Source organism: Neopelma chrysocephalum, unplaced genomic scaffold (genome assembly GCF_003984885.1).
Source record: "Neopelma chrysocephalum unplaced genomic scaffold, ASM398488v2 Primary Assembly neopelma1_97065, whole genome shotgun sequence".
Lineage (NCBI taxonomy): Eukaryota > Metazoa > Chordata > Aves > Passeriformes > Pipridae > Neopelma > Neopelma chrysocephalum.
The window spans coordinates 1988706-2012337 of NW_020925707.1; the positions used below are offsets into that span (position 1 = coordinate 1988706).

At 42.0% G+C, this 23632-nt stretch overlaps 1 long non-coding RNA gene across 1 annotated transcript in view; it reads left to right on the forward strand.

Annotated features, from left to right (window-relative positions):
- Nucleotides 1–23632, forward strand: part of LOC113961195 — a 31066-nt gene that overhangs the window by 1891 nt on the left and 5543 nt on the right. Inside the window, exon 2 of the long non-coding RNA XR_003532241.1 lies at nt 4484–4584. This is a non-coding gene — a long non-coding RNA (uncharacterized LOC113961195). The remainder of the gene's footprint in view (nt 1–4483; nt 4585–23632) is intronic.

The window sequence follows — 23632 nt, forward strand, 5'->3', positions numbered from 1 at the left end:
TACACCCATCCAGGGATGAATTGGTCCCAGCCGTTCTAACCAGGACAGATGCCTTGAATCTAATAGCAGGATCTCTTTCCTGAGTTTTTCCTAAGGAATTTTGTTAGCACTCCAGAGTGCATTTATGACTTGCCTGCAAATAACCAAGAATAAAAGAATGTTGCAGTATAGATTAACTACTGAAATTGTGTAGAGATGAACAAGAAAAAAGTCATAGGGCCCTGATTTGAAGCCATGGGGTGGGAGTTTAGAAGGATTGTAAGCAGACAAATAAACCTGAAAATTGATGACATTTTGAAATTATAGTCTCTTTCCAGCAGGATAAGGAAGTGGAGGTCTTCATCACCTCTATCCTGGCATTTTAAGACAGTGCTTAAAGGACTTACCCAATCTGCCCCACCTTTAAACTTTTTTACCTTTATTGATCTAAAACCATTGTCAAGGAAAAAGATTTTGTTTGTTCTTAGCCTCCTAAAGGACAACTGAATACTTAGAGGCATAAATTATTTACCTAATTGTGCCTTAACATAGAAAAAATACTGTATACACCAGCAGCATCTTGATTACTCTATATGTCCTGGAAGAAAAAAAAAAGCAAAAACCAACTTTCCCTTTCCCACATGTCAGTTTGAATTACCACATCAATCACAGTTAAGCATAGATTCATACTTGGAAGAGATCAGAAGCAGCCAGGGAGAGAGGCAGTCATGTTCTCTTGAGAAGGGCTCTATAATATTTGAAACATTTTAAAAGAGTAAAGCATCTGAAATGTCCTGCTTATTTGCTTAGGGAACAATGTGTGCTGTGAAGGATCGCTGGCATTAAGAGCCATCAGAAACTCTGTTGCATGCACTGTGTCAAAACTTGTTCTCTAGGGCAGGCTTCAAGCAGTACTTGTTCTTGTAACCCTTGCCTTTTCTTCACCTGTGTTATTCACTGAACAGCACTGGCAGAAATACCAGAGGGGATGGCAATTCTGTTTCTACTGGCTGGTTAAGCTGCCTTTAGTTTATTTGCAGCTACTGGATGTTGGAGAGCGTGGGTCTCTGGTCCGCTGATGCAAACAACTACAGAAATATACACAAGGCACTGCAAAATTACCACTGGGAAAGCAAGTTTGAAAGTACATGCATGTTACAAGCATAAATCAAATATAATTGTCTTGCAAGTTATTACAGAATTCCAACCAGTGAAGCAAATATGTACTTATGAACCTTTACTTATGCACATACCTATGAATATGTTGTGCCAAATGTCACTGGTTCAACACTAACGATAGGAGTGGAGCTAATCAATGACAGAAGAAATCACAGGTAATAGAGTCTGGAGTCATTCATGCATTCCTGGTAAGAATCTTGTCTCTCTGTGCAGAGAGGCATTGCAAAGAAGTTTATTTTGGGCAGATAGGTAAAGAGTTTCCTTTTGTACCTTTCTTATGTGGGAGTAGGATGGTCAGTTTTTTATCACTGTTTCTTTGTCCTGCACCCATCAAGATTTCTTTGTCCTACCTACCACACCCCATCAAGAAAGTTTCTTTGTCCTACTTACCCCCCCCCCCCAAGAAAGTTTCTTCTGAACTTATGAGAGATGTCTCAGGATTCCTGCTAGGGAGATACCCTTCTTTGTCAGTCTGTTTACCAGGTTCTCTTTGCATTGGCCCCATCAAATTCACAGATGATAGAGTTTTAAAGGTAGGTAAACGAGCCTGAATATCACTCCTCATTTGCTCAAAATTGAAGCAGTGTTAAAACAACCATTTGCTTAGTCAAAAGTATCAGAAGGCACTGTTCAAAAAAAGTACCACAGAGAATAAATAGAGCTCTTCACCACTCAATAACTTAATTGATCAACCATTTCAATCATGCAAATGATCAGCTGGGTATTAGCAAGCAAAAAAAACCCCCACTAAATAACTGGTGGAATGTGTCACACCTGCCTGTGAGACACAAGACCCAACCCTAATATGGATGTATTGTGATGTGTAGGACATAAACACTGCATGTGCCATGATATTTTTACAAAAAACAGGGTAAGGCAGTCCTGTAAGACACTGAGAATCACCGTCTGAAGATGCACAATTGCAGATAACTCACCATAAACCTGTTAAATCACCTAACAAAGTGGTTTTGCATAATCACACCCCCAATACTCACCTTTCTTTAAATTCAATTACTAACTGTAACTGCATTTACTGTCATCTGAGTTTTAGGTTTAGATATTAGACTACAACACAAGTTTGTGTTGGGATGATACTGTCACTGGACATAGATATATCAGGTGGATTAAAGTGGTCTCACCTTTCTGCATCTCATGTGTTTCTGCACTGTACAGAATCATGTGTACTTTTGCACTTGTGATTGTCCCAGAGCTGAGCACCTCTTCTTCCTCTGGTTATCCAGGCTGTGGAAGAATCAGAGACTCTTAACCACATTCTTACAGAATGGGTGATGTAGGACCAGTGGATTTCATCTGGTCCAACCTTCCTTCTCAAGTAGGGTCATCTAGAACCACTTATCCAGGACCATATCCAGATGGGCTTTGAATATCTCCATGGATAGAGACTGCACATCTGGGCAATCTGTGCCTAGTCACCCTCATAGCAAAAAGTGTTTCCTCATGGTCAGCTGGACATGTTCAGCTGGACCTTCTATGGGTAAGTTTGTGTCTACTGCCTTTTGTTCTGTCATTAGGAACCACTTAAAAGAGCCTGGCTACCTTTTCTTTCCACCCTCCCATGAGGTGTTTGGACACAGTAATGGATTGTCTACCTCCCTGAATCTACTTTTCTCTATACTGAGCAGTCCCTCTCCTCATATGAGAGCTGCTCCAATCCCTTAGTGCTTTTAGTGGTACTTTGTGACATTATCTCTACTAGCTCTATATTTTCATTGTACTGGGGACCCCGGAACAGGACAGTACTCTAGCTGTGGATTGTCAGTGCTGAACAGAGTATCGTCGCCCTTGACCTGCTAGCAACAGTCCTCCTAAAGTATTCCAGGATACCACTGGCTGTTTTTTTTTGTTGTTGTTGTTTGGTTTTTTTTTGGTCACAAGGACACATTATTGGCTTGTGTACAACTTGGCATCCTGGTCCTTTTCTGTCAAGCTTCTTTCCAGTTGGTCAACAGAGGACTTTTCAGAGGATTTTTCAGAAAATTTCAGAGGATTTTTCTCCCCAGATGCAGGACTTGATTTTACCCTTGTTGAATTGTATGAGGCTCTTCTCAGGTCTCCATTTCTCCAGCTTGTCAAGGCCCCCTGGGGTCCCTCTGATGAGTATAATCAACAAATTGTCATGTATCAGCTGTTCCCAGCTTTATGTCATCAACAAACTTGCTAAAGGGTACACTCTGGCTGTTCAGATGATGTCCATTCAACCTCATTGTCTGCTTCTTTGTCAGGATCTTATGGGACACAGTGTTGAAAGCCTTACTGAAGAAAACAAACAACATCGAACGTTCTCTCTCTGCCCACAAACCCAGTCATTTATTCTTAGAATGGTATCAGGTTGGTCAAGGGTGACGTCCCCTTTGTGTGCTTAGATCTTCTTGACTGAGAAATGCCAAGCAGAGAAGAACCCAGACATGAGCATAACACTTTTAATTTTATTTTTTGTGAAAAGGCAGGCTGAAATCTAGAAATTTTGTCTTTTTTTTTTTTTTTTTTTTTTAATTTCAGTATATTCTTCACTTTCAATTCAATTCCTTAATTTCTGTTCATCAGGATGAGCATACCCTCATCTGACATATAGTGGCAGGCCAGTGCAGCATCTGGACTGTATATGAACAGAGAATTTTACAGCAGTTTTATTGCAATTAATATAATCCACCTCAACGCATATCTACAAAAATTTTTAAATTTAGCTTAATCTCTTTGTTAAGAATACTCTTGTCTTTGATTACTTGATATTTTGTCATTATTACCCTAATAGTTTTCAAATCATTTTCTAATATCACTGTCAGTAAATTGCCTTGCTTTCATCATCTTCACTTCTTACTTCATTCTTCTTTAATTGCATTATTTCATCATTGTCACCAATCAGGTTTACCTTACTTATCAGCCCCTTTCTTCTCATCTCAGCTCAGCAGGTTTAAGCATGACACAATCTAAGCTCTAGTATAAATGTCTTCTTTTACCTCTGTAATTCTGCAGGAACAACTTGCATCATAGAAATGATGATATTTGTGACAGACAGAGAGTGTCATACTGCTAGAACTTGAGTCAGTCAAAATATATTAGCTGTTTCTTAGAAGAAAGGTCCAGTTTGTTGGAATAGTCTCCTTGCAAGCACTATGTGTGGAGAAGTCTGCTAACCCCAACTCACATGTAAATCCTGCAAAACTCAAAGTATTTGGATACTGCATTGTTTTGTTAGACAATCACAGTTTATATAATTCCTCATTATTATAAACAAAGCCCTACTATTAATTTATTAATTTATTTCAGCTATATATTATGGTGACCCTCTACGTGATACTGCAAGTAACCACTGGGCGACGGGTGGTGGTGACGGAGCTTGGCGTAGCTGAGAGCAGCGGAGACGCTGTCTGGTCTGGACCTGAGAGCTATTGACATCTGGAAAAGGTGAGCTGCCAAGAAAAGGCACTGTGAGAATGGGGAACCAGATTTCTAAAGAAGAAAAGTTGGTGCTATCCTCCTGGAAGTATCTTTTAAAGCATAAAGGTGTAACTGTTGAAGATCACGCTTTGCAAAGTTTGCTACTATGGTGCTGAAAGCAAGGCTTTGAAGCTAACACATCAGTTGCATTTAGTGTAAAGACTTGGGAAAAGGTGGGGGATAAACTGTGGAAAGAGATGTGTAAGGGTGCTAAGGATGTAGAAGGTTTGCCTACCACCTGGCATTTATTGGTTAAGACTTTGAAAGACTGGCTTAATGAACAAGTTTTGGAAGGCACTCAGTTGCCTGAAACAGAGCCTGTGTCAGATACAGAAGGACACGCAGGGGAGGAGGGAGCTTCAGCCGCTGCAGCACTGCCACCTGCTACCTCCCCCTCTGATGATGAATTGTGTGCTTTAGCAGATAAAATGAAAACGGTGTGGTGTCCGGATCCACCTTCTAAAAAATCTACCAAGGGTCCGGCTCCAAAAGCCCCAAAAGGTCTGAAGGTTCGCTATCCTTCACCCCATGAACTAGTTCAGACTCCTTGTAAATACAAATCACCTACTGATATAGTCCCTCAGCATTATAAGAAACCTATGGAACTTGTAGAGGAATTTAAAGCTAAGCAAAGGCTTGCGTCCTCTGTTCCTTTGTCGGAGGAGGAGGAGGAGGATGAGGACACTGATGAAAACAACAAGGATGACATACCTAACAAAGGCTTGTATCAATCAGCATCAGCCCCCCCAGCAAATGATGTAGACGTGGAGGATGCTGAAAATGCTTCCGTCTGTAGTCAAGCCTCTCAACCAATACTTGGGGGTCCCAGTGCCGTAAGACACGAACACTGACTGATCTGTGGACTTTGCCACCAGTAACTGTCACAGTGATGCCACGTCATCCTAGGAGATTTTGGGAGAGCGTGCGTGTACAGGCTGCAGAACAGGGGGATTAGGAGCTGTTAGAAAAGGTTGGGCACCCCTAAAAAACTGTGGACGAAGGTGTATTTGCTCCAGGAGTAGAACCAGGAGTACAAGCTTACCCTGTGTTGAAAGCTGCCCCTAATTCTGGCAAGCAAGATAGTCATGATTTATTTGCTTGGAAGGTTGTTCAGGATTTACAGATGCATGCCTCAAAATATGGCATTAATTCTCCTGAAGTTATGCGTTTGATTAGCGTACTTAATTCGGAGTTGTTGGCTCCCTATGATATTGAACATCTAGCTCAAATTTTATTTCAGCCTGTACAATTCCAGGTGTTTAACACTAATTGGCAAAAGTTGGCAGAGCGTGTAGCGATGGAAAATATGAGGACTCCTCAAGGGGATCCGAGGCAGGGCATAGGAGTTGAGGCTTTGATGGGAAAGGGTCATTTTAGCAATCCCGACTTACAATGCCAATGGGATCCTGCTGTGTTAGAACAATGTCAGAGATTGGGAATGTCAGCTTTGATTCAGACTATGGAGTTTGCTTCCCCTTGTCCTAAGTATACGACAGTGAAACAGGGAGTAAAAGAACCATTTTTGCAGTTTGTTCAGCGTATTGCGACATCGTTAGAAAAGCAGGTTGATGATCAATTTCTACGTGACACACTATTGAAACAATTAGCAAAAGATAATGCAAATGAAGACTGCCAAAAAATCATAGAAGCATTGCCAGGAGACCGGTCTGTCACTGATATGGTCTCGGCATGTTTGAAAGTGGGTAGTGCAGCAGTGTTGTGCCCCACTCCTTGCTGTTTTAATTGCAAGAAAGAGGGACATCTTAAAGCTAACTGCCCTGCCAAAGGTAAGGGGGGGAAGCAAAAGGTTTTGGCTAATCGCCCTGGAGTTCATTGTAATCGCTGTGGTAAGCCTGGGCACTTTGCTAAACAATGCCAATCCAAATATTGTGCTAGTGGTCAGCCCCCGCAGGGAAATGGGAAAGCGAGCGTGAAGAGGTGCGCTGGACACAATTACCTTCCTTGCCGCAGCCCAATCTGTACGCAGGCCCCCTGGCATTCCCCTCTGCGACCAGCGGAGTAGCCGGTATGGATGTATCCACCGCCGACACAGTAACAATTTCTTCTACAGATGTCATTAAGGTTCCTTTAGATGCTAACGGACCTATTGGCTGTGGATTAAGTGCTTTATTGATGGGGTGCTCAAGTAGCACAATCGCTGGGATAATTGTACATGTTGGGGTGATTGATGCAGACTATACAGGACAAATATGTGCTATGGTATCTACTCCTTATCCTCCTGTGACTATTCCAAAAGGAACTTGTATTGCTGAACTTGTGCCTTTTGTGAATTGTGTTCCCCATACAGAGGACCGGGAGAGATGTGCCAGCGGATTTGGATCAACAGGACCTCCGCAAGTCTTCTGGTCACAGACCGTATCCCACAAACGTCTGCAGAAGATCTGTGAATTGCGCAATGGAAAGAGCTTGCCTCCTGCTGTTAAGGTGACTGGTTTGCTTGACACAGGTGCTGATATAACCATAATTTCTCAGCATAGCTGGCCAAGTTTTTGGCCTCTGGTGTCCTCTGAATTGGGTGTTGTAGGATTGGGGGGTACAGCCCAGAGTTGCATTGCAGCTCATTTCATCCTAATTTGTAACCCTGAAGGACAGGTCGCAACTGTGAGACTGTATGTCACCCGTGCCCCCCTGACTTTATGGGGAAGAGACTGTCTAGCCCAATGGGGAGTTAAAATTACCACAGATTTTTAACAGGAGCCACTGTGTTGCAGGGCGTTAAACAGCTCACATTGGCACTGATGTGGTTAACAAACACTCCGGTGTGCACTGAACAGTGGCCCCTGCCTAAAGAAAGTTACAGGTCCTGCAAGAACTTGTGCAAGAAGAGCTGGTTGCTGGCCACATTGAACCATCAAACAGCCTCTGGAACACTCCTGTGTTTGTCATAAAAAAAAAAATCTAGTAAATGGAGACCGTTACACAATTTGCAGCAGGTCAATGCTATCATGGCAACGATGGGAGCTCTGCAGCCAGGACTCCTAGCACCCTCTATGATACCCCTTGATTGGCTGATTATGGTAATCGATTTGAAAGATTGTTTCTTTACCATTCCTCTAGCTGAAGCTGACAAGGAAAAATTTGCCTTTACAGTACCTTCTGTTAATCATGCAGAACCTTCGAAGTGTTACTGCTTCAAGGAATGAAAAACTTGCCTACCATTTGTCAGTGGTTTTTTGCACAGGCCTTATCTCCTGTGAGAAGTCAGTTTCCAAATTGTTACTGTTACCACTATATAGATGATATCTTGTTTGCAACAGAGCACAAGGACCAATTATTAACAGTTGATGTAGCAGAATAATCATTGCAGGCATTTGGCCTTGTTATTGCCCCAGAAAAAATACAGAACACCAAGCCCTGGAAATGTTTAGGTTTTCTTTTTACTGCACGAACAGTAACACCTCAACCAATTCAATTAGAAATACCCATTCGTACCCTGACTGATATTCAGAAATTAACAGGTTCATTAAATTGGATTCGCCCTTATCTGGGATTGACCAATTCGCAACTGCAACCTCTTTTTCCTCTGCTCGAACATTCCAGTGATCCACTGGAACCACGATCTTTGACTCAGCAAGCAACTCACACTATCCTGCAGGTAGAATCATTGTTAGAGGAACATTTTGTTTCTTGTATTGATTTGTCTCAAATTATTCAACTCTTTGTCCTCATAGATCAAGTCTCCCCCTTTCTGTTTTATTGGGGCACCAGTGAATAACTCTGATGCAGTGAAACTTGTTTCCAATGTCACACGACTACGCCCTTTGTCAACAAAGGCTTGTAATGCTTCTGCACTGAGCTGCATTGCAAATGTAACTGACTGGCTAGATAGGCTACTGGTAGGCATTGCACCACAGGAATTAGATATTGTGGGTACCTTAACTGCTGCTGCTTGCTTTTATTTTAATTATACTGAGGAACATAATGTTTTTGGTGTTACAAAAACCCAGTTGCAAGACATTTCTCCAGATATAGCCTTTTATCAGAACGCATCCACCTGGTGTTTATAAAGGTGTGAGCGACCCTCACCTGGTGTAGCAGTTGCTCGCCAACTTCCAAAAGGATACTTTTCAATTTCTGGCAATCGGGCATGGCCAGGCATTCCGGTGATGCCCACTGGGGGACCCTGTACCTTTGGCAGATTAGGCTTGCTTACCCCCATGGATAAGCTCTTCTTGAATCACTCTCATCTCTACAGTCATGTTGTAACTAAATGGTCATTGACCCCTGACTCTTCATTAACCCTGTGGAGTCAGGCATTGATTGTGGCAGCTGCTTCATTCTTACCACAAGTTGCTTCAGCAAAAGCGCTAAAGCAAATTAATGCCTTGGCGTGCTGGGTAACTAAACAAGCAAATTTGACTTCAGATACTTTATATGAACTTACCACTTATGTTGATAGCGTATGGCATGCTACGTGCTGCTATTGACTTTTTGTTGCTTGTGCATGGACAGGCATGGTTGTCAGGAATTTGAGGACGTGTTGTTTAAATCTTTCAGATCACTCTGAGTCCATCTATAGACAAATTACCACTCTGCAGGAACAAACAAACAAGATTAGACAGGAAACTGGGGTTTTTGGTCTCGAAGGCTGGTTGTCTAGGCGGCGTATTTCGGGTTAGTTACTGTCCTTGCTCAAAACAGGGGTCTTACTTTTGGTGATAGTCATAGTTGTGCTTGTAATGTTGCCATGTCTTGTGCTGCTTTTGCAAAGGGCCCTGCAAAAGACAACACAGGCAATCTTCCTCGCACAAATACAGAAAGGAGGAACTGTGGGGATGCACAGCTGATCTGTTGGCTCTCCAGCCCCCTTGGATGAGGATGTTGACCTCACAAACTTTCGAGTGTATCCTTGAGATAAGGAAGTCATGTACGCAGCCCTGAAGAAGGAACAAAGACAGACTGTAAAGTAATTAAGTCCAGGATGTGGTAACCACAAAATAGCCTTGAACATTGCTGAATGTACCAAGAATAAAAAGAAACCAATCAAAATACTGTTGCTTGCTTGCTTAAGCAAAGTTGCTGTTTACCGCTAAGCATGAGTATAAAAAGAGACGAGAAAAATAAACTCAGACATATATTTTGTTCCAGACTAGACTGCTTGTGTCTTTCTTGACTGTCACAACAGTGACAGAGGTAAAGCAAGGTTGCCATATTGTCTTTCATTTTCAATAATCTTTCTACCTTTGGTCTCCTTGGTCTTTCTCCCTTTCTCCCACTTGTCCTCCTGCTTCAGATTTTGAATTTACATAATGAAAGACTATTTAAAGTCTTATTTTAAGGGTACTACTTTTCATCATAGAATCATAGAACTCTTTGGTTTTGAAGAGACCTCAAAGATCATCTGTTCCACCGTCCCTGTCAGGAGGGTGCCCCTGCCAGGGGCAGGGACACCTTCCACTAGACCAAGTTGCCCAGAGCCCCTCCAGCCTGGCGTTGAACACTTCCAGGGATGGGGCATCCACACCTGCTCTGGACAACCTGGGCTAGTGTCTCACCACCCTCGTAGTGAAGAATTTCTTTATATATCTAATCTAAGAAAGAATGGGCTACAAATTATCTGATATAAACCATACAGATGAAAAAAAGGAGAAATACAGCAACTAAATGAACACTGATTGCTGCTCCAGATATTTAATAATTAGTTACATTGACTAACAATGTTTTTATGTGTTTAGATACTGCACTGTAGACATAAACTGGTTTAAGCTAATCATATTACTTTCAAAGTTAATCTTAATATTAAAGATAACAAAGATTTATCACTTGATATAATCAAATGATTAGAAATAAGAAGCCCAAAGAATTATTTCCAAAACAATTCCAAAGACTGTACTTAAAAAAATGCTGTTGTATTTTTCAGAAATAATCCACTGAATACAGTATTGAACAGTAATGGACTTCATCACATGGTTAACTCTAATGAAGTGCTTTGTTGCATCAAGATAAACTTGATTGACTCGGTTTTGCCTACTAGATACCATGAGATAAGAATTTCATCCATGGCTCAAGAATATCCTTTAACTTTGACTCATATTTTAGCAATCAATTTAGCTGTTTTTTAGCTTGAATGCTTCCAAAATTGATGTATATGCTTAGAGATAGTTTGACAAGTGTATTTTTATCAATTGGGGTATAATAATGAATAGACATTCCATTGTATGATTTCTTTTATTTTCTTCAGTTAGTTTGAATTTAGTGTCTCACACTCACACTGCTGAGAAAAGCATGGAATGTTTTCTTTTTCTTTCTTTCTTTTTTTTTTTAATTACCAAGGAAGATACTACACTGCATTAACTTCTTTGGAAAAAAGAAAGTCAGTTTCTTTCCCTCGACCTTACTTCTTTTGCAATGGATACCATAGTACAGATATGAACTGTAGTTCAAGTCCTCTTACAAAATAATAAGTAGAGACATAATTAGCAGGTGGAACAAAAAGAAAGAAATGGTCATGTGATGTGGAGTTCAGCTGCAATATTTATTTTTATAAGTTGTATTGCTTAAGTTATATGGATTCAGAAATAATCTTGAGAAATTAATTTGGGAAAAAAACCCACTAAAAGCTATTGCTTACCAAGTTATCTTCTGGCTCATGAATTCCCTGAATTGCAGACTGATGGAAGCTGGGAATGTTTACTGATGTATTACTGTATGCTCACTCTATTCCTGTGCCATCCTGGGCACTATTAGAGAGAGAATATAAGACTAGGTAGACCCTTTGTCTGTTCTCATGGATGGGACTGTTATGCCTCCTGGTTTTTTTACCAATATTATTGTCTCAGTCACTTTCAATAACTTTACTAAAAAGTGATAAGTTTTATTTCTTGTCTCTCTAATAATATCAGCATCCTTTATTGCACAAAAATCGAGTTACTTAGCAAAAAACAAAACTGCAAACAGTGCTCCAAGTTTAGTAAGAACTTCACATATTCACAGGCCTTGGATTTAAAACTAAAAAAAATTGATTTCTATAGTTTGAGTACAGAGTCTGTGAATTTAAAGTGTTCCACGAAGAATAAAGAACACTAGAAATAATTACAATTATTCCAGTATTTTCAGTATGCAATCACTATTTATCTCCTTACTACATGCAAGTGCAAATGAATGCATCTTTTATATTGTCTGTTTCCTTACGATTAGAAGTATTTGTTTAAAGACACCATTATACTTTTGAAAAAAATTCAGGAGAAAACATGGGAGCATCAGATGGACATTTCCAGCTATTCATGATGGCAAGAACCTCTCTAAGCTACTGTGTCCCGCCAGGCAACAGTGCTGCAACTGATCTTGTTGGATAAGCAAATGTGTGGGTTTTGCCAGAGGTTTAATTTTTCAGGAAATCGAACTTTAGCAATAAAAAATTAATAACACATCCCAGTTGAAACAAAGGTTATATTAATTGTACTGTTTCCTAACGACTGATAAACTTTCATTTTCATTTTCTTTGTCTCACTTCCATTTTAAAAAAAATTATTAAACTATACTTTTCTGCTCAGAAGGTCTGTTTTGACCAATATGCATTGTAGGGGCGTGTCTGAGATACAGAGGGAATGTACCAGGGCAGAGACGCCCAGAGAGCATGCGCCGAGGTTTACAACCCCATTGGATAAGGAGATCACATGGTTCAGGGATATAAAAGGGAGTGGGAGATTCAAATAAAGGCTTTCCAATTCCACCAGCTTTGGAGAGTGTGCTGTATTTCTTTATCATATAAAGGCAGTGTGCACGTGCACGCTACATCTGGCGACCTGAACGTGGGACCGAACCTACATTAGGATAGATAGCTTAAGCCTGTAACAGGTATATATCGGTAGATTCTGGTTATCACTTCAGTTTTATAAAGTGGGAGTCTTTCACCGATAAAAACCTAGACGTCTTTAACTGTTGCCTTGGGGGAGACCAAGGAACGAAGTTAGTGAGCTCAAAAAAGTATAGGAAAAGTGCACAAGAAGAAATGAGAAGAAAGAAGAAAGAAGAAAAAGCCGAGAGATTGGAGCGGGCAGGCACCGGAGAGAGTGGAGAGGGTCCGATGCAAGAAGGAGCGCCGCCGCTGCCGAGGAGAAACCCCACAGCCCGCGCCACCAGCCCGCGCCGTGAAGGAGAGCCGCGCCGCCGCGCCGAGCCCCGAGCCCCGCCGCTTGCTGCAGCCGCCGCAGATCGAGCACGCCGTGTACCGCTGCCGAGCCGCCATCGCCGCTGTTTGCAGCCGCCGCCGCTGAGCCGGGGAAACCAGCTGACCAGAAACCCGGAGTAGCCAACAACTACACAAAGAGCTCCCGCCCGTGTGCATCCACAGCGCCGAGAAAAAGGTAAAATGGGAGGTTTTTTCTCCACCGCAATTTCACAAGACACAGATGCACTGGCTCTCCTTCTCAAACCATATCATGTACAAGCCACAAGGGCTGAACTGATTGAGCTTGTACGCTTTATTAAGACAACTGTCCCCGAACTGCCACTAGTAGAAGCCCTTCACATACAGATATGGGAAAAAATAGGGCATCTCATAAAGCTAAAAGCTCAGGGGCAAGACCCCCAGGCTATCAACGTTTACCCAGCATGGCAAATAATAATGTCTGCACTACACAGAGCCCACGAACGGACAACACAAGCGTATAATACCAACACGCATCCCCCCAATAACACTGCTAGCAGCAGCAGCCACCCAACTTTTAAGCGTAGGAACACAAACGCCCAAAGTCTGGCGGGGGGGGAAGGGGAAATGTTCGTAACTTAAGCACTGAGTCAGAAGCCAAGAGCCAAAGGGACACGGGCCATTGGGAGAGGACGGAGCCTGTGATGCAAGATCCCCACTCATGGGATCATCGCAAGGGGCTCCGTTACGGTGATCAGGGGGGTAACCCAGCAGATTTGCCGCCCCATGCCGTGGATGACCGCTGGCCGCGTGGTCCCGCATGGGCGCCGCCATCTTGCCCATCACATAGTCCGGGAACTGACCAGTCTCTTCCGGCCCCTGTGCCGCCCCGCCCCACCCATAGGCGCGAGGGGGGAGGTAGCTCTGCCCCCTTCGCCGCCTCCGACACCCGCCCACATCCCCCCACAGGGAACCGAGATTACCAGAGCCGTGGGGGGGGAGGAATGGGGGGAGGAGGAGGAGGAACTAGGAATGGTTCCGTCGGGAAGGAGCGAGGTAGCAATTGGGGGAGGGTCGGTTGATAGGTGGAGTTTGTGTCGAGAAGAGGCAATACGGGTGGGAGATTTGCAAGTGATTAATGCATGCCCAGTCGTTATTGGCCCACGCCAGACCCGCCAGTTCCAACCTTTGCCACACGAACTAACAAAGGAACTGAGGCAAATAATAAGGGAAACTGGCGTGTCTTCAGCTAACACCCTGGCATTTTTAGAGACACTAAGCTCAACCTACATTTTCATGCCACACGATTGGAAGACTATCCTAAAAATAAGTCTTACCAATACCCAGTACAACGTATGGCTGAACGACTTTCGGGAGAATTGCTCTGTGTACGCCAATGACCCACAAGCAGGCGTTACAACACATCAACTAACCGGGGAGGGTAATTATCGGTCAATAGATGCTCAAAGTGGGTACAATAGGGAAGTGTACGAGGTGATAGCTAAACATGCCATGAGAGTTATGAGAACGTTACCCACATCAGACCGAGACACCAATTTGTCATTTACAAGAATAATGCAAGGCCCGACAGAACCGTACTCCCAATTCTTGGACCGGCTGCAATCTGCCTTAGATAGGCAGATTGAAAATGAGGAAGCCAGAGAGATACTTAGCAGAAAACTGGCTTTCGAAAACGCGAACCCAGATTGTAAGAGAGCACTGCAGGCCTTCCCTAAACGGGAGAGCTGCAGCATTGCAGAGCTGGTTCGTGCTTGTCAAGGGGTCGGCTCAGTGGGACACCAAGCTGACTTGTTAGCAGTAGCACTGAGTGCCCAGCTAAGAGTACAGGAGGGAGCCAGACCCAGAAGTGGTTGTTACGTTTGTGGGGCCCCCGACCACTTCCAAAAAGACTGTCCCAGGAGACCCTTTGCAGTAGCCCCCCGCAAGCATCCAAAAGCAAGGAGGGTGCCAAAAAAGGGGAGACGAGGGGCGTTGTCGCACGCTCCGGTACAACAAACACATGTGACACAAGGGAACAGGCTAGCAATTTGTGCCTCCCCCCCTCAGCCAGTGCTTTGTGCCCCTCCACCTCAGCCAGCGCTGGGCTCGACCTATCCAACCGGGACTCTGTCTTCATAAACTCCACAGAGGTAGTGCTAATCCCAACTGGGTTTTGGGGTCCCCTCAACCCAGGGGTGCATGCACTACTGATTGGAAGGTCCTCCACTACGCGAATGGGTTTATTTGTGCTGCCGAGAGTGATAGACTCAGACTCTCACAGCAAGATTCAGATCATGGCCTGGACCCCTTCACCCCCCTGTTTCATTCCAAAGGGACAGAAAATCGCCCAACTAGTCCCCTTCTACAGCGTGTCGCCTGAGGGAGAGGGGGAGCAGGGTTCAGGGGCTTTCGGTAGCACAGGAACACCACAAGATTACTGGGCAACAGCCATTACATCCACACAGCCGCTCATGATGTGCCAGGTGAATGGACACCGATTTACAGACCTAGTGGATTCGGGAGCTGATGTTTCCATCATAAAGGACTCCAAATGGCCACTTAACTGGCCCACTGTTTGCCCAGCTGCAACCATTCAGGGGGTGGGAGAAACACAAAAGCCCAGACAGAGTGCCCAAGTACTCACTGTCCTGGTCCCCGAAGGACAATTAGCCAAAGTAGCTCCTTTTGTTGCCCCCATTCCTTGCACACTGTGGGGAAGGGATGTTTTTGGTCAGTTTGGCACAGTGATGCAAATTCCTCCTGTAAGCAGCCAGGTTTTTCAATAGGGGCCATTGGTCAGCCGTCCCAAACACCCATTAAGCTGGTCTGGAAAAGCGAGCAGCCAGTCTGGGTGGACCAATGGCCTATGAAAAAGGAACAGCTGTAACGATTAACAGAGCTTGCAAGGGAACAACTAGAAGCAGGACACATTGTGCCCACAACCAGCCCCTGGAACACTCCTGTGTTTTGCATTCCCAAGAAAAGTGGGAAATGGAGAATGCTGCAGGACTTAAGGGCAGTAAATGCAGTCATAGAGCCAATGGGAGCATTGCAGCCAGGACTGCCTTCACCCTCTATGCTCCCAGCAAACTGGCCGCTAATGGTAATTGATTTAAAGGACTGTTTTTTACCATCTTCCTACACCCTGAGGATGCGCCAAGGTTTGCCTTTTCCATCCCGGCCTTGAACAATGCGCAGCCCATGCAAAGGTATCACTGGGTTGTTCTTCCTCAGGGGATGAGAAATAGTCCTACAATATGCCAGACAGTAGTGGCAAACGCTATTCATCCCATCAGAAGGCGTTTCCCCTCTGTTATCATCTATCACTACATAGATGATATTTTAATTACCACGGCCACAGAAAGTGAACTAGAAACTGTTGTTACTGCTCTAAAAGATGCTGTCCAAGAAGCAGGGTTACAGATCGCGCCAGAAAAGATCCAGCGATCGCAGCCCTGGATGTACCTTGGATGGAGGATCATGCAGCAGGAAATCTCCCCACAGCCACTGCAGCTCGAGCTTGTCATTAAAGGCAGAGGACGACTACAGGAATTGGACGGAAGGGACCCTGCCATCATCTACATTCCAGCTACGAAGGACAATTTGGATTGGATGCTAGCTGAGGACACAGGATTCCAAGCTGCCTTATCAGGCTTTGACGGTGACATTTCCATTCATCTCCCTAAACACAGATTGTGGGCAGAAATAGGTAATTTACCTTTAAAAGCCACAACCAGATGCAAACATGAACCAGTGGAAGGCCTCACGGTCTTCACAGATGCATCTGGGAGGACACGAAAAGCTGCAGTGACTTGGGTAAACCCTGATACAGGACAGTGGGAACAGGAGGTGCAGACCAGGAACCAAGGTTCTGTACAGGTTTTGGAACTGGCTGCCATCCGTATTGCCCTGGAGAAATTTTCTGAGCAACCTGTTAACATTGTTACTGATTCTTGTTATGCTGCAGGTTTAGTCTCGCGCCTTGAGAGTTCGTTTCTTCGAGATGTTTCTAACCCACATTTGTTGTTTGAAATGCGTTCTATTTGGTTTCTTGTCAATCACAGAAGGTTTGATTTCTACATTATGCACATAAGGTCACACACCAACATGCCAGGACCCATAGCTGACGGGAACAGGGAAGCTGACAGAGCAGCAATGTTTAACACCGTACCCAGAGTCTTAGAGCAAGCAAAATTGTCTCACTCATTTTTCCATCAAAATGCTCGCTCTCTAAAGAGACAATTTCAAATAACAATCAATCAAGCTCGAGACATCATCCTGTCATGCCCAGACTGTCAAAAAATTACACCCATGCCATCTCAGGAAGGCGTTAACCCTAGAGGGTTAAAAGCAAATGAGATCTGGCAAATAGACATCACACACATCCCCGAATTTGGCACACTAAAATATGTACATGTAACAATAGATACTCATTCGCAGTATATAACAGCCACAGCACACACAGGGGAAAAGGCCAAGGATGTGATAAGACACTGGCTCAGTTGTTTTGCCACCCTTGGCACCCCAAAACAAATAAAGACTGATAACGGACCAGCATACATCTCAGAAAAGGTAAGAAATTTCCTGTCAGACTGGGGAATTTCACATGTCACAGGCATCCCACACTCATCAACCGGTCAGGCAATTGTGGAAAGGGCACACCGCACACTGAAAGAAATGTTAGCTAAACAAAAAAAAGGGGGGAACCTGGATAGCCTGCAAGAACGGCTATGGAAAGCCATGTATGTTATCAATTTTTTAAATTGTGACAGCACCGAAAAGAGTAAGTATGAAAAGCAACACAGGCCTCAGGAGCCTGCCTCTCCCAAACCACCGGTCATGGTAAGGGATCTGATTTCTGGACAGTGGACGGGACCGCTAGACCTCGTGACGTGGGGGAGAGGCTATGCCTGTGTGGGTGCAGGGAAAGAGCTAAAATGGATTCCTTCCAGGTGTGTCAGGCCCTACCTAGGTACACATTCGCATCAGCAAGAACCAGAGTAACGCAGAAGTTATAAAAGAGTTATGTTTACGTTTCAGGTTTACACTTAAGAATGACCAATGTGGCAAAAAGCAGTCAATAAAAAATTCATAAGTGTGTGTATATGAGTCAAAGACGGCCGTTGAGCGAATGATGTGTGAATGAATATGTGCTGTATGACTGGACAAATATTAAAACACAAAACACCTCACAAATGACACTACCTCAGCCACAGGGTCACTTTAAGATAATTTAGTTTTGCTAAGCTTAGCCTGTTTCTTAATAAAGTTGAACTCCCCAGTTATTTAAAACCCTCAAGTTAATAAAGGTTATAAGTTTGCACGGTTAGGCCAAGGCCTTTAAGTTAATAAAGTTATCTCTCCAAGTTGCACTACCCCTTAGGAATATAAGAAGGTTTTAAAAGGTTTACATTAGAAGAGGCCAAGGCAAGCAGTGTGCTGGGTCATTGCAAGCTTTGGTAGTTTACAAGGTACTGTTCTGATTGTTTGCACTGTTGTTTTGCACTGTTTTTGTGATCCTCTTAGATAATAAGAAGGGGGGTGATGTAGGGGCGTGTCTGAGGTACAGAGGGAATGTACCAGGGCAGAGACGCCCAGAGAGCATGCGCCGAGGTTTACAACCCCATTGGATAAGGAGATCACATGGTTCAGGGATATAAAAGGGAGTGGGAGATTCAAATAAAGGCTTTCCGATTCCACCAGCTTTGGAGAGTGTGCTGTATTTCTTTATCATATAAAGGCAGCGTGCACGTGCACGCTACAATGTATTTCACTAAAAAATGAACTGTGAACCAAAAATTTATGCCAACTTATCTGTGATCAAAAGTAGAGAATGGAAGTTGGAGGAAGGCTTAATGATAGAGAGGGTTAGTGTTCACTCTAGGTTTGGAAGTGTAACTGTTGAAAAGATCTGGAATTATGCAACGCACAAGGAAAACAGATTGTATAAAAAAATGCATAAGATAAATTTGTTCTCAAAAAAATCTAAGAATATGCTATGTATTCTTAAGAATTGTTTACAGGCAGTTTATTTCTGCACTGGTAAAGATATACATTGAACATTGTTTTGCCATGGATGGATTTTCCATTTGAATGATTCTTTAGGGTGAGATTGCTGTTCACAAGGAGGACATTTCACAAGTCTTTCATGACCTACTAGTCCAGTCCTAGACACAGTTTCACTCTCAGAAATTACAAATAGAAATAATCTAAAATCTAAACAACTCCAAGAAAATTGCTCTTTTCAACTGCTAGATATTATGATTTATCCTCAATTAGGTGAGCAAAAAACCCCTCAGTTTTGAGATATAATGTCAGGTTCTTGGTGAGTACATGTGACCACTCAACAATCTGATGCAAGCACAAACAGATCCAACCCTCTCCTGCCACCAGAAAATAGATCAAGCTGAAAAAATTAAACAGTAATTTAATGACCTGTCCTCCAACAGAAAGTGTGTTGAATGCCCAATCACATTTTCTTTTTGTTTTTGCTGTTGGTGCTTTTTTTCCCCCTAACTAGCTCTATTCAATAAAGATCTTGGAAGTTCTTCTTTCTTCCTCTCATTCTTGCAATATTTTCTATGTGTTTTTCAAAATAATACAAAATTGTTATCTTTGATTGAAAAGTAACAAAACTTTAGAAAAATGTCAGTAACTCCACCATATCTGACAAAATTATATATTCATTGTGCGTGAATTTACTTGCTTATTTCTACTGTCACTCCAGTTTTGTGAAGTGCCTTATCAACAAATTGCATTTTATTACACAAAATCAGTAGCACATTCGCTGCAAGGTAAGGGAAGAAGAAATAAGATTTTCAGTGTTGGAATCCAAATTTCCTTTCCTTTGCCATGTCTTTTATTGTTAAACTGTGTGAACTCAACTGAAATTCTGATTTCTATGGATAGTTTCACTCAAAATACTGTCCTTACATTGTATTTAAAAGCATTATTTTATTTTGTGAAGAAATTATTAAAAGTACTAAACTTTTTTTTTTGGTGCCAATTGATTTTTAAATTAAGCAGTGTTGCCATTTGGTTTTCTACCTTAAGTAATCTGATGGATAAGAATGATCCACAGAGTGACTGTGGAATAGGGCTGCAAGTTTTACTGCAACTGTGAAGTTGCTGTAGCTCCCATGACATTGCCTTTAGGACAGGAAAGGACTCGTTTAAAAATACTACTCTTGCTTGTATAATTTTATAGAGCAGGATGATCTTTTGTATTCCCAGTGGTTGAACATAATTGAAGTGCAATTCATCTAAATGCAGCAAAGTGGGAAAACCAAGTTTTCAGTTTGAAAAGCCACCCAATAAGTAGCACGTTCAGGTCTTAAGCTCTTTTTTGTCACCACACTCTAGAAAATTGGTTTGCCCAAGTAGGGGAAGTTTGCCAGAAGTATAATGGGAAAGAAGGCCAGGTGGGATCTGTCTTTAGATGCAGAATAGCAGTGCTAGTATCTTCTGTTCTAGGTTCTTTTCCATGTGCTCTGCTCTTATACACATTGGATATTTGAACTTGAAAAAATCCTTGCAGAACTGATCACCACGCATAATACTCTCAAAGATTATCTTTTCAGAAAAAAAATCGTGCTAACCACCTTTCTAAAACAGCTTAACAGGGAACTGCTATGTGAAAGAGCTTTTTCAATTGTGTGCTGTATGAAGGAGAGTCAACCCTATGCTTTCCACTTTCCTATAGAAGCCACAAAGCTTCATGCCAGTATGGAGAAGCGTAGGATACTTTTCATTCACCTGTGCTGCTGCTGCTTGCAAGAGCTGTGTTATTTATAGTGTCAGAAGGGAGGCAAAGAGACTTAGAACACTAGTAATAAGAGCATGCATCTGAAGTAAGGCAGACAAAATAAATCTGTTTCTCTTGGATAATTTCAGAAAACACACAGAGATGGTGAGTGTTGGAATCACAGTCTCAGTCAGTTTAACAGATTGCCCTGGCAACAGATTCAAAGTTGAGATTCTGCTTCTGTTTTACAGGGAACATGTATACATCAAGCCATTTTACAGGGAAAGCATTCTTTCTCTTCAGGTCCTTGAAACTGGGGTAGTAGTGCTTACACTGAGAGCGGTCTGAGCATGTTGGATTCCCTGAATGAATGGGGGGACTCCATCCCCCGATCTTCGCCCATTCGGCATGGAAGTTTTTCCTTTTGTCCAAAACATTCCCAATTTATATCACTAGGCAACTTCGATATAAGGTGTGGACAAAGCTTAAGCTCACTTCTTTGAGCCTTTAAAGCAAATTGACTAGGGGGAAGCCAAAGGGATTGTCCTAGACCCTCAAACACTCCATCTTATGTGCAGTAGCATCCCTGCACATGCACACCTGCTGTGCTCATTTCAATGACCAGGGAGGCTGCTCTTCATAGTAGGTGGCCTCTGGAGGTTACAGCTGTCAAAAATGGCACTGAATGTGGCATATCTTAAGCATTTTATTGGACCTAGTTGCAAACATCTACAAGCATTTCTCCTTCTTGTGCAATAAGTTACAACCTGAAGTCCAAGAATTAGCTGTCTCCCCTGTTTTATACTTCCTAGCAATTTCCACAGGGGTAGGACCAAGCCCCTTTCTCAAGAGGAAGATGAAGTGTTGACTGATTTCTGGGGAGGAGAATAATTAATGGTCATCTAACTGTCCCTAGGTAAACTGAATTCATGAGAAGAAAAGGCTAATGAGGAAAGGAAATTGTAGGATTATGACAGGTAATAAACAGCCACTAATAACTAAAAGGTAAAAAGTGCTTAACACTATATTTTGTGGCAGATTAATTGTATTTAATGAAATAAAATGAAGTGATAATAAAATTTCATTGAAAGTTTTGGTGCTTTAAATCTTTCCAGAATTTAGAATTTACAGTATGTGCACAGACTTAATCCATCAAGATGTAGATTTACATTTTTATATTGCAGCAAAATGACCCCTTTCATTTTAGTTCTTAATCATATTTCTTGATGATACCCAAAATCATATTGTAATTTTCTTGGTTGCCCTGTGCGTCAATTAATGATTTCAATGAAACATCAGTTAAAATCCCAAAGGCTTTTCTGGAATGTGACTGTCCATTGCAAATTCTGTATCATACAAACATGTTTTATTACCCCTAGTTGAATTGTCAGTTCTGTAGTTCATCAAACCCTCGCTGAGTTTTGTGACTGAGAGTTTCATTCACAAAAACCGTAGAGTTTTTGGGTAGCATTGAATATCCAAAAAAAGCTTCATCTGCAAGCTTGCAAATTTCAATGTTGGCTTTCTTGCCTGAATCATCAATGCAGACATTGAACAAAGTTAGTCTTAACACTGATCCACTGAGTATTTTGGAGTACTGCTAAGCTTTCTTTTTCCTGAAAACCTTCCAGGTCCTGCTCTTTGCTTCCATATCTTTGAAGAACTTTCAGTTCATTAAACGACATTTCCTCCAATCTTGTCTCAAGTTTCTTTAGTGACTTCTAATTTGGAACACTTTTGAAAATCTGAGTGTAGTATTTTGTTCACTGGACTGCTTTTGTCCCCATTGCTACTGACTCCTTTGTAAAACTTGTGTGGCAGGATTTCCTGTTACAGAAACTACACTGTCTTTTTTCCAAGTTCTTCTCTATGTTCAATGACATGTTCAATGTAGATATGCCCATCTTACAAAGGTTGAAAGGTAGACTTGCTGCTTTGTAACTCCTATGATCCTTTTTAAAGCCACTTCTGTGACAGGGAGTTTTCTGTTATGTATTTGCAGATGTTGTTATAAGCTAACTCTGATATCTTCAAATTTATCTAAAATATTTCATAAAGATTGATATAGTAGAATCCGTAACTTCCAAATTATTATGCAGTATTATATATTCCTTGGGGGATCCAAACAGACAATTAAACTTAGTGTTCATATTTCAGGGTGAACTACAGATTATGACATTTTCTAGATTAAAGTTTATCTAGGGGTTGAAAACTAGTGTCAGGAAACACTACACAATTTCAGTTGTTGTTAAAGAATATGTCATAGACTTGTGCTTTTCCCATGTAAAAAGCAGCTGCGAACACAACAAAGTAGTCCCTGAGACATATTTAAACTCAATTGCCTTTTAATGTATTCTACACCCTTTACAACTTTTACACTTCTACAACACATTACTTAAAGTAACAATTATCAAATTATTTTGGTTGTTTCTGCACATAATGTAACAATGAAAAGGAAACTATTTACACATAAACTCAAAAAATATGCTTGTTTTAAATGAAAAGAGAGAGAAGTGAATTTGATTTTTATTTGAATACAATTGCAGGAAGAAAATGAATTCTTGCCTAATACCACAACAGCAGTTAGGAGGGAATTAGTTAAGTGAAACAATAAATGATATCTCAGTGGGGTGTAACAGTAGGCAGTGGATCAAATGAGGAACTTAAAGCAGTCTGACAACATAAGCTTCCCTTATACATGAGAAACCAGAATTCAGACTGCAAAAAATCTTTTATGCTGAAGTCAACAGAACCAGACTTCAGCATTTTAAGCTGAAAGCTGGACTGAAAGTGTTTCTGTCTGTCTGATGTTATCGATCTTTGGTTGAAAGAAAAATCAGTAATTCATGTCACAGAAAGCACATCTGGAGCTTCCAAGTGCTGGACATTACAATGTGTTCCAATTTTGAATGTAGTAAGATAATCAACTTATGTCATCACAGGAATTCCTCTTTATTTGCGAGATCTTAGGGATTTTAACTTTTCAACATTATCTGTTGCTTTTAAATCTTCTGAAATCATTCTCATTGAGGATGCTGGGATTCATGAAAAACAGAGAATTCAGTCTTACGTACTAAGGGTTGTCTGACACTGCTGTTGTGATTGGTACCTTTTAAATCTCAGTTTGGGAGTTGCCAGGAAAATGCTATGCATCAACTTCA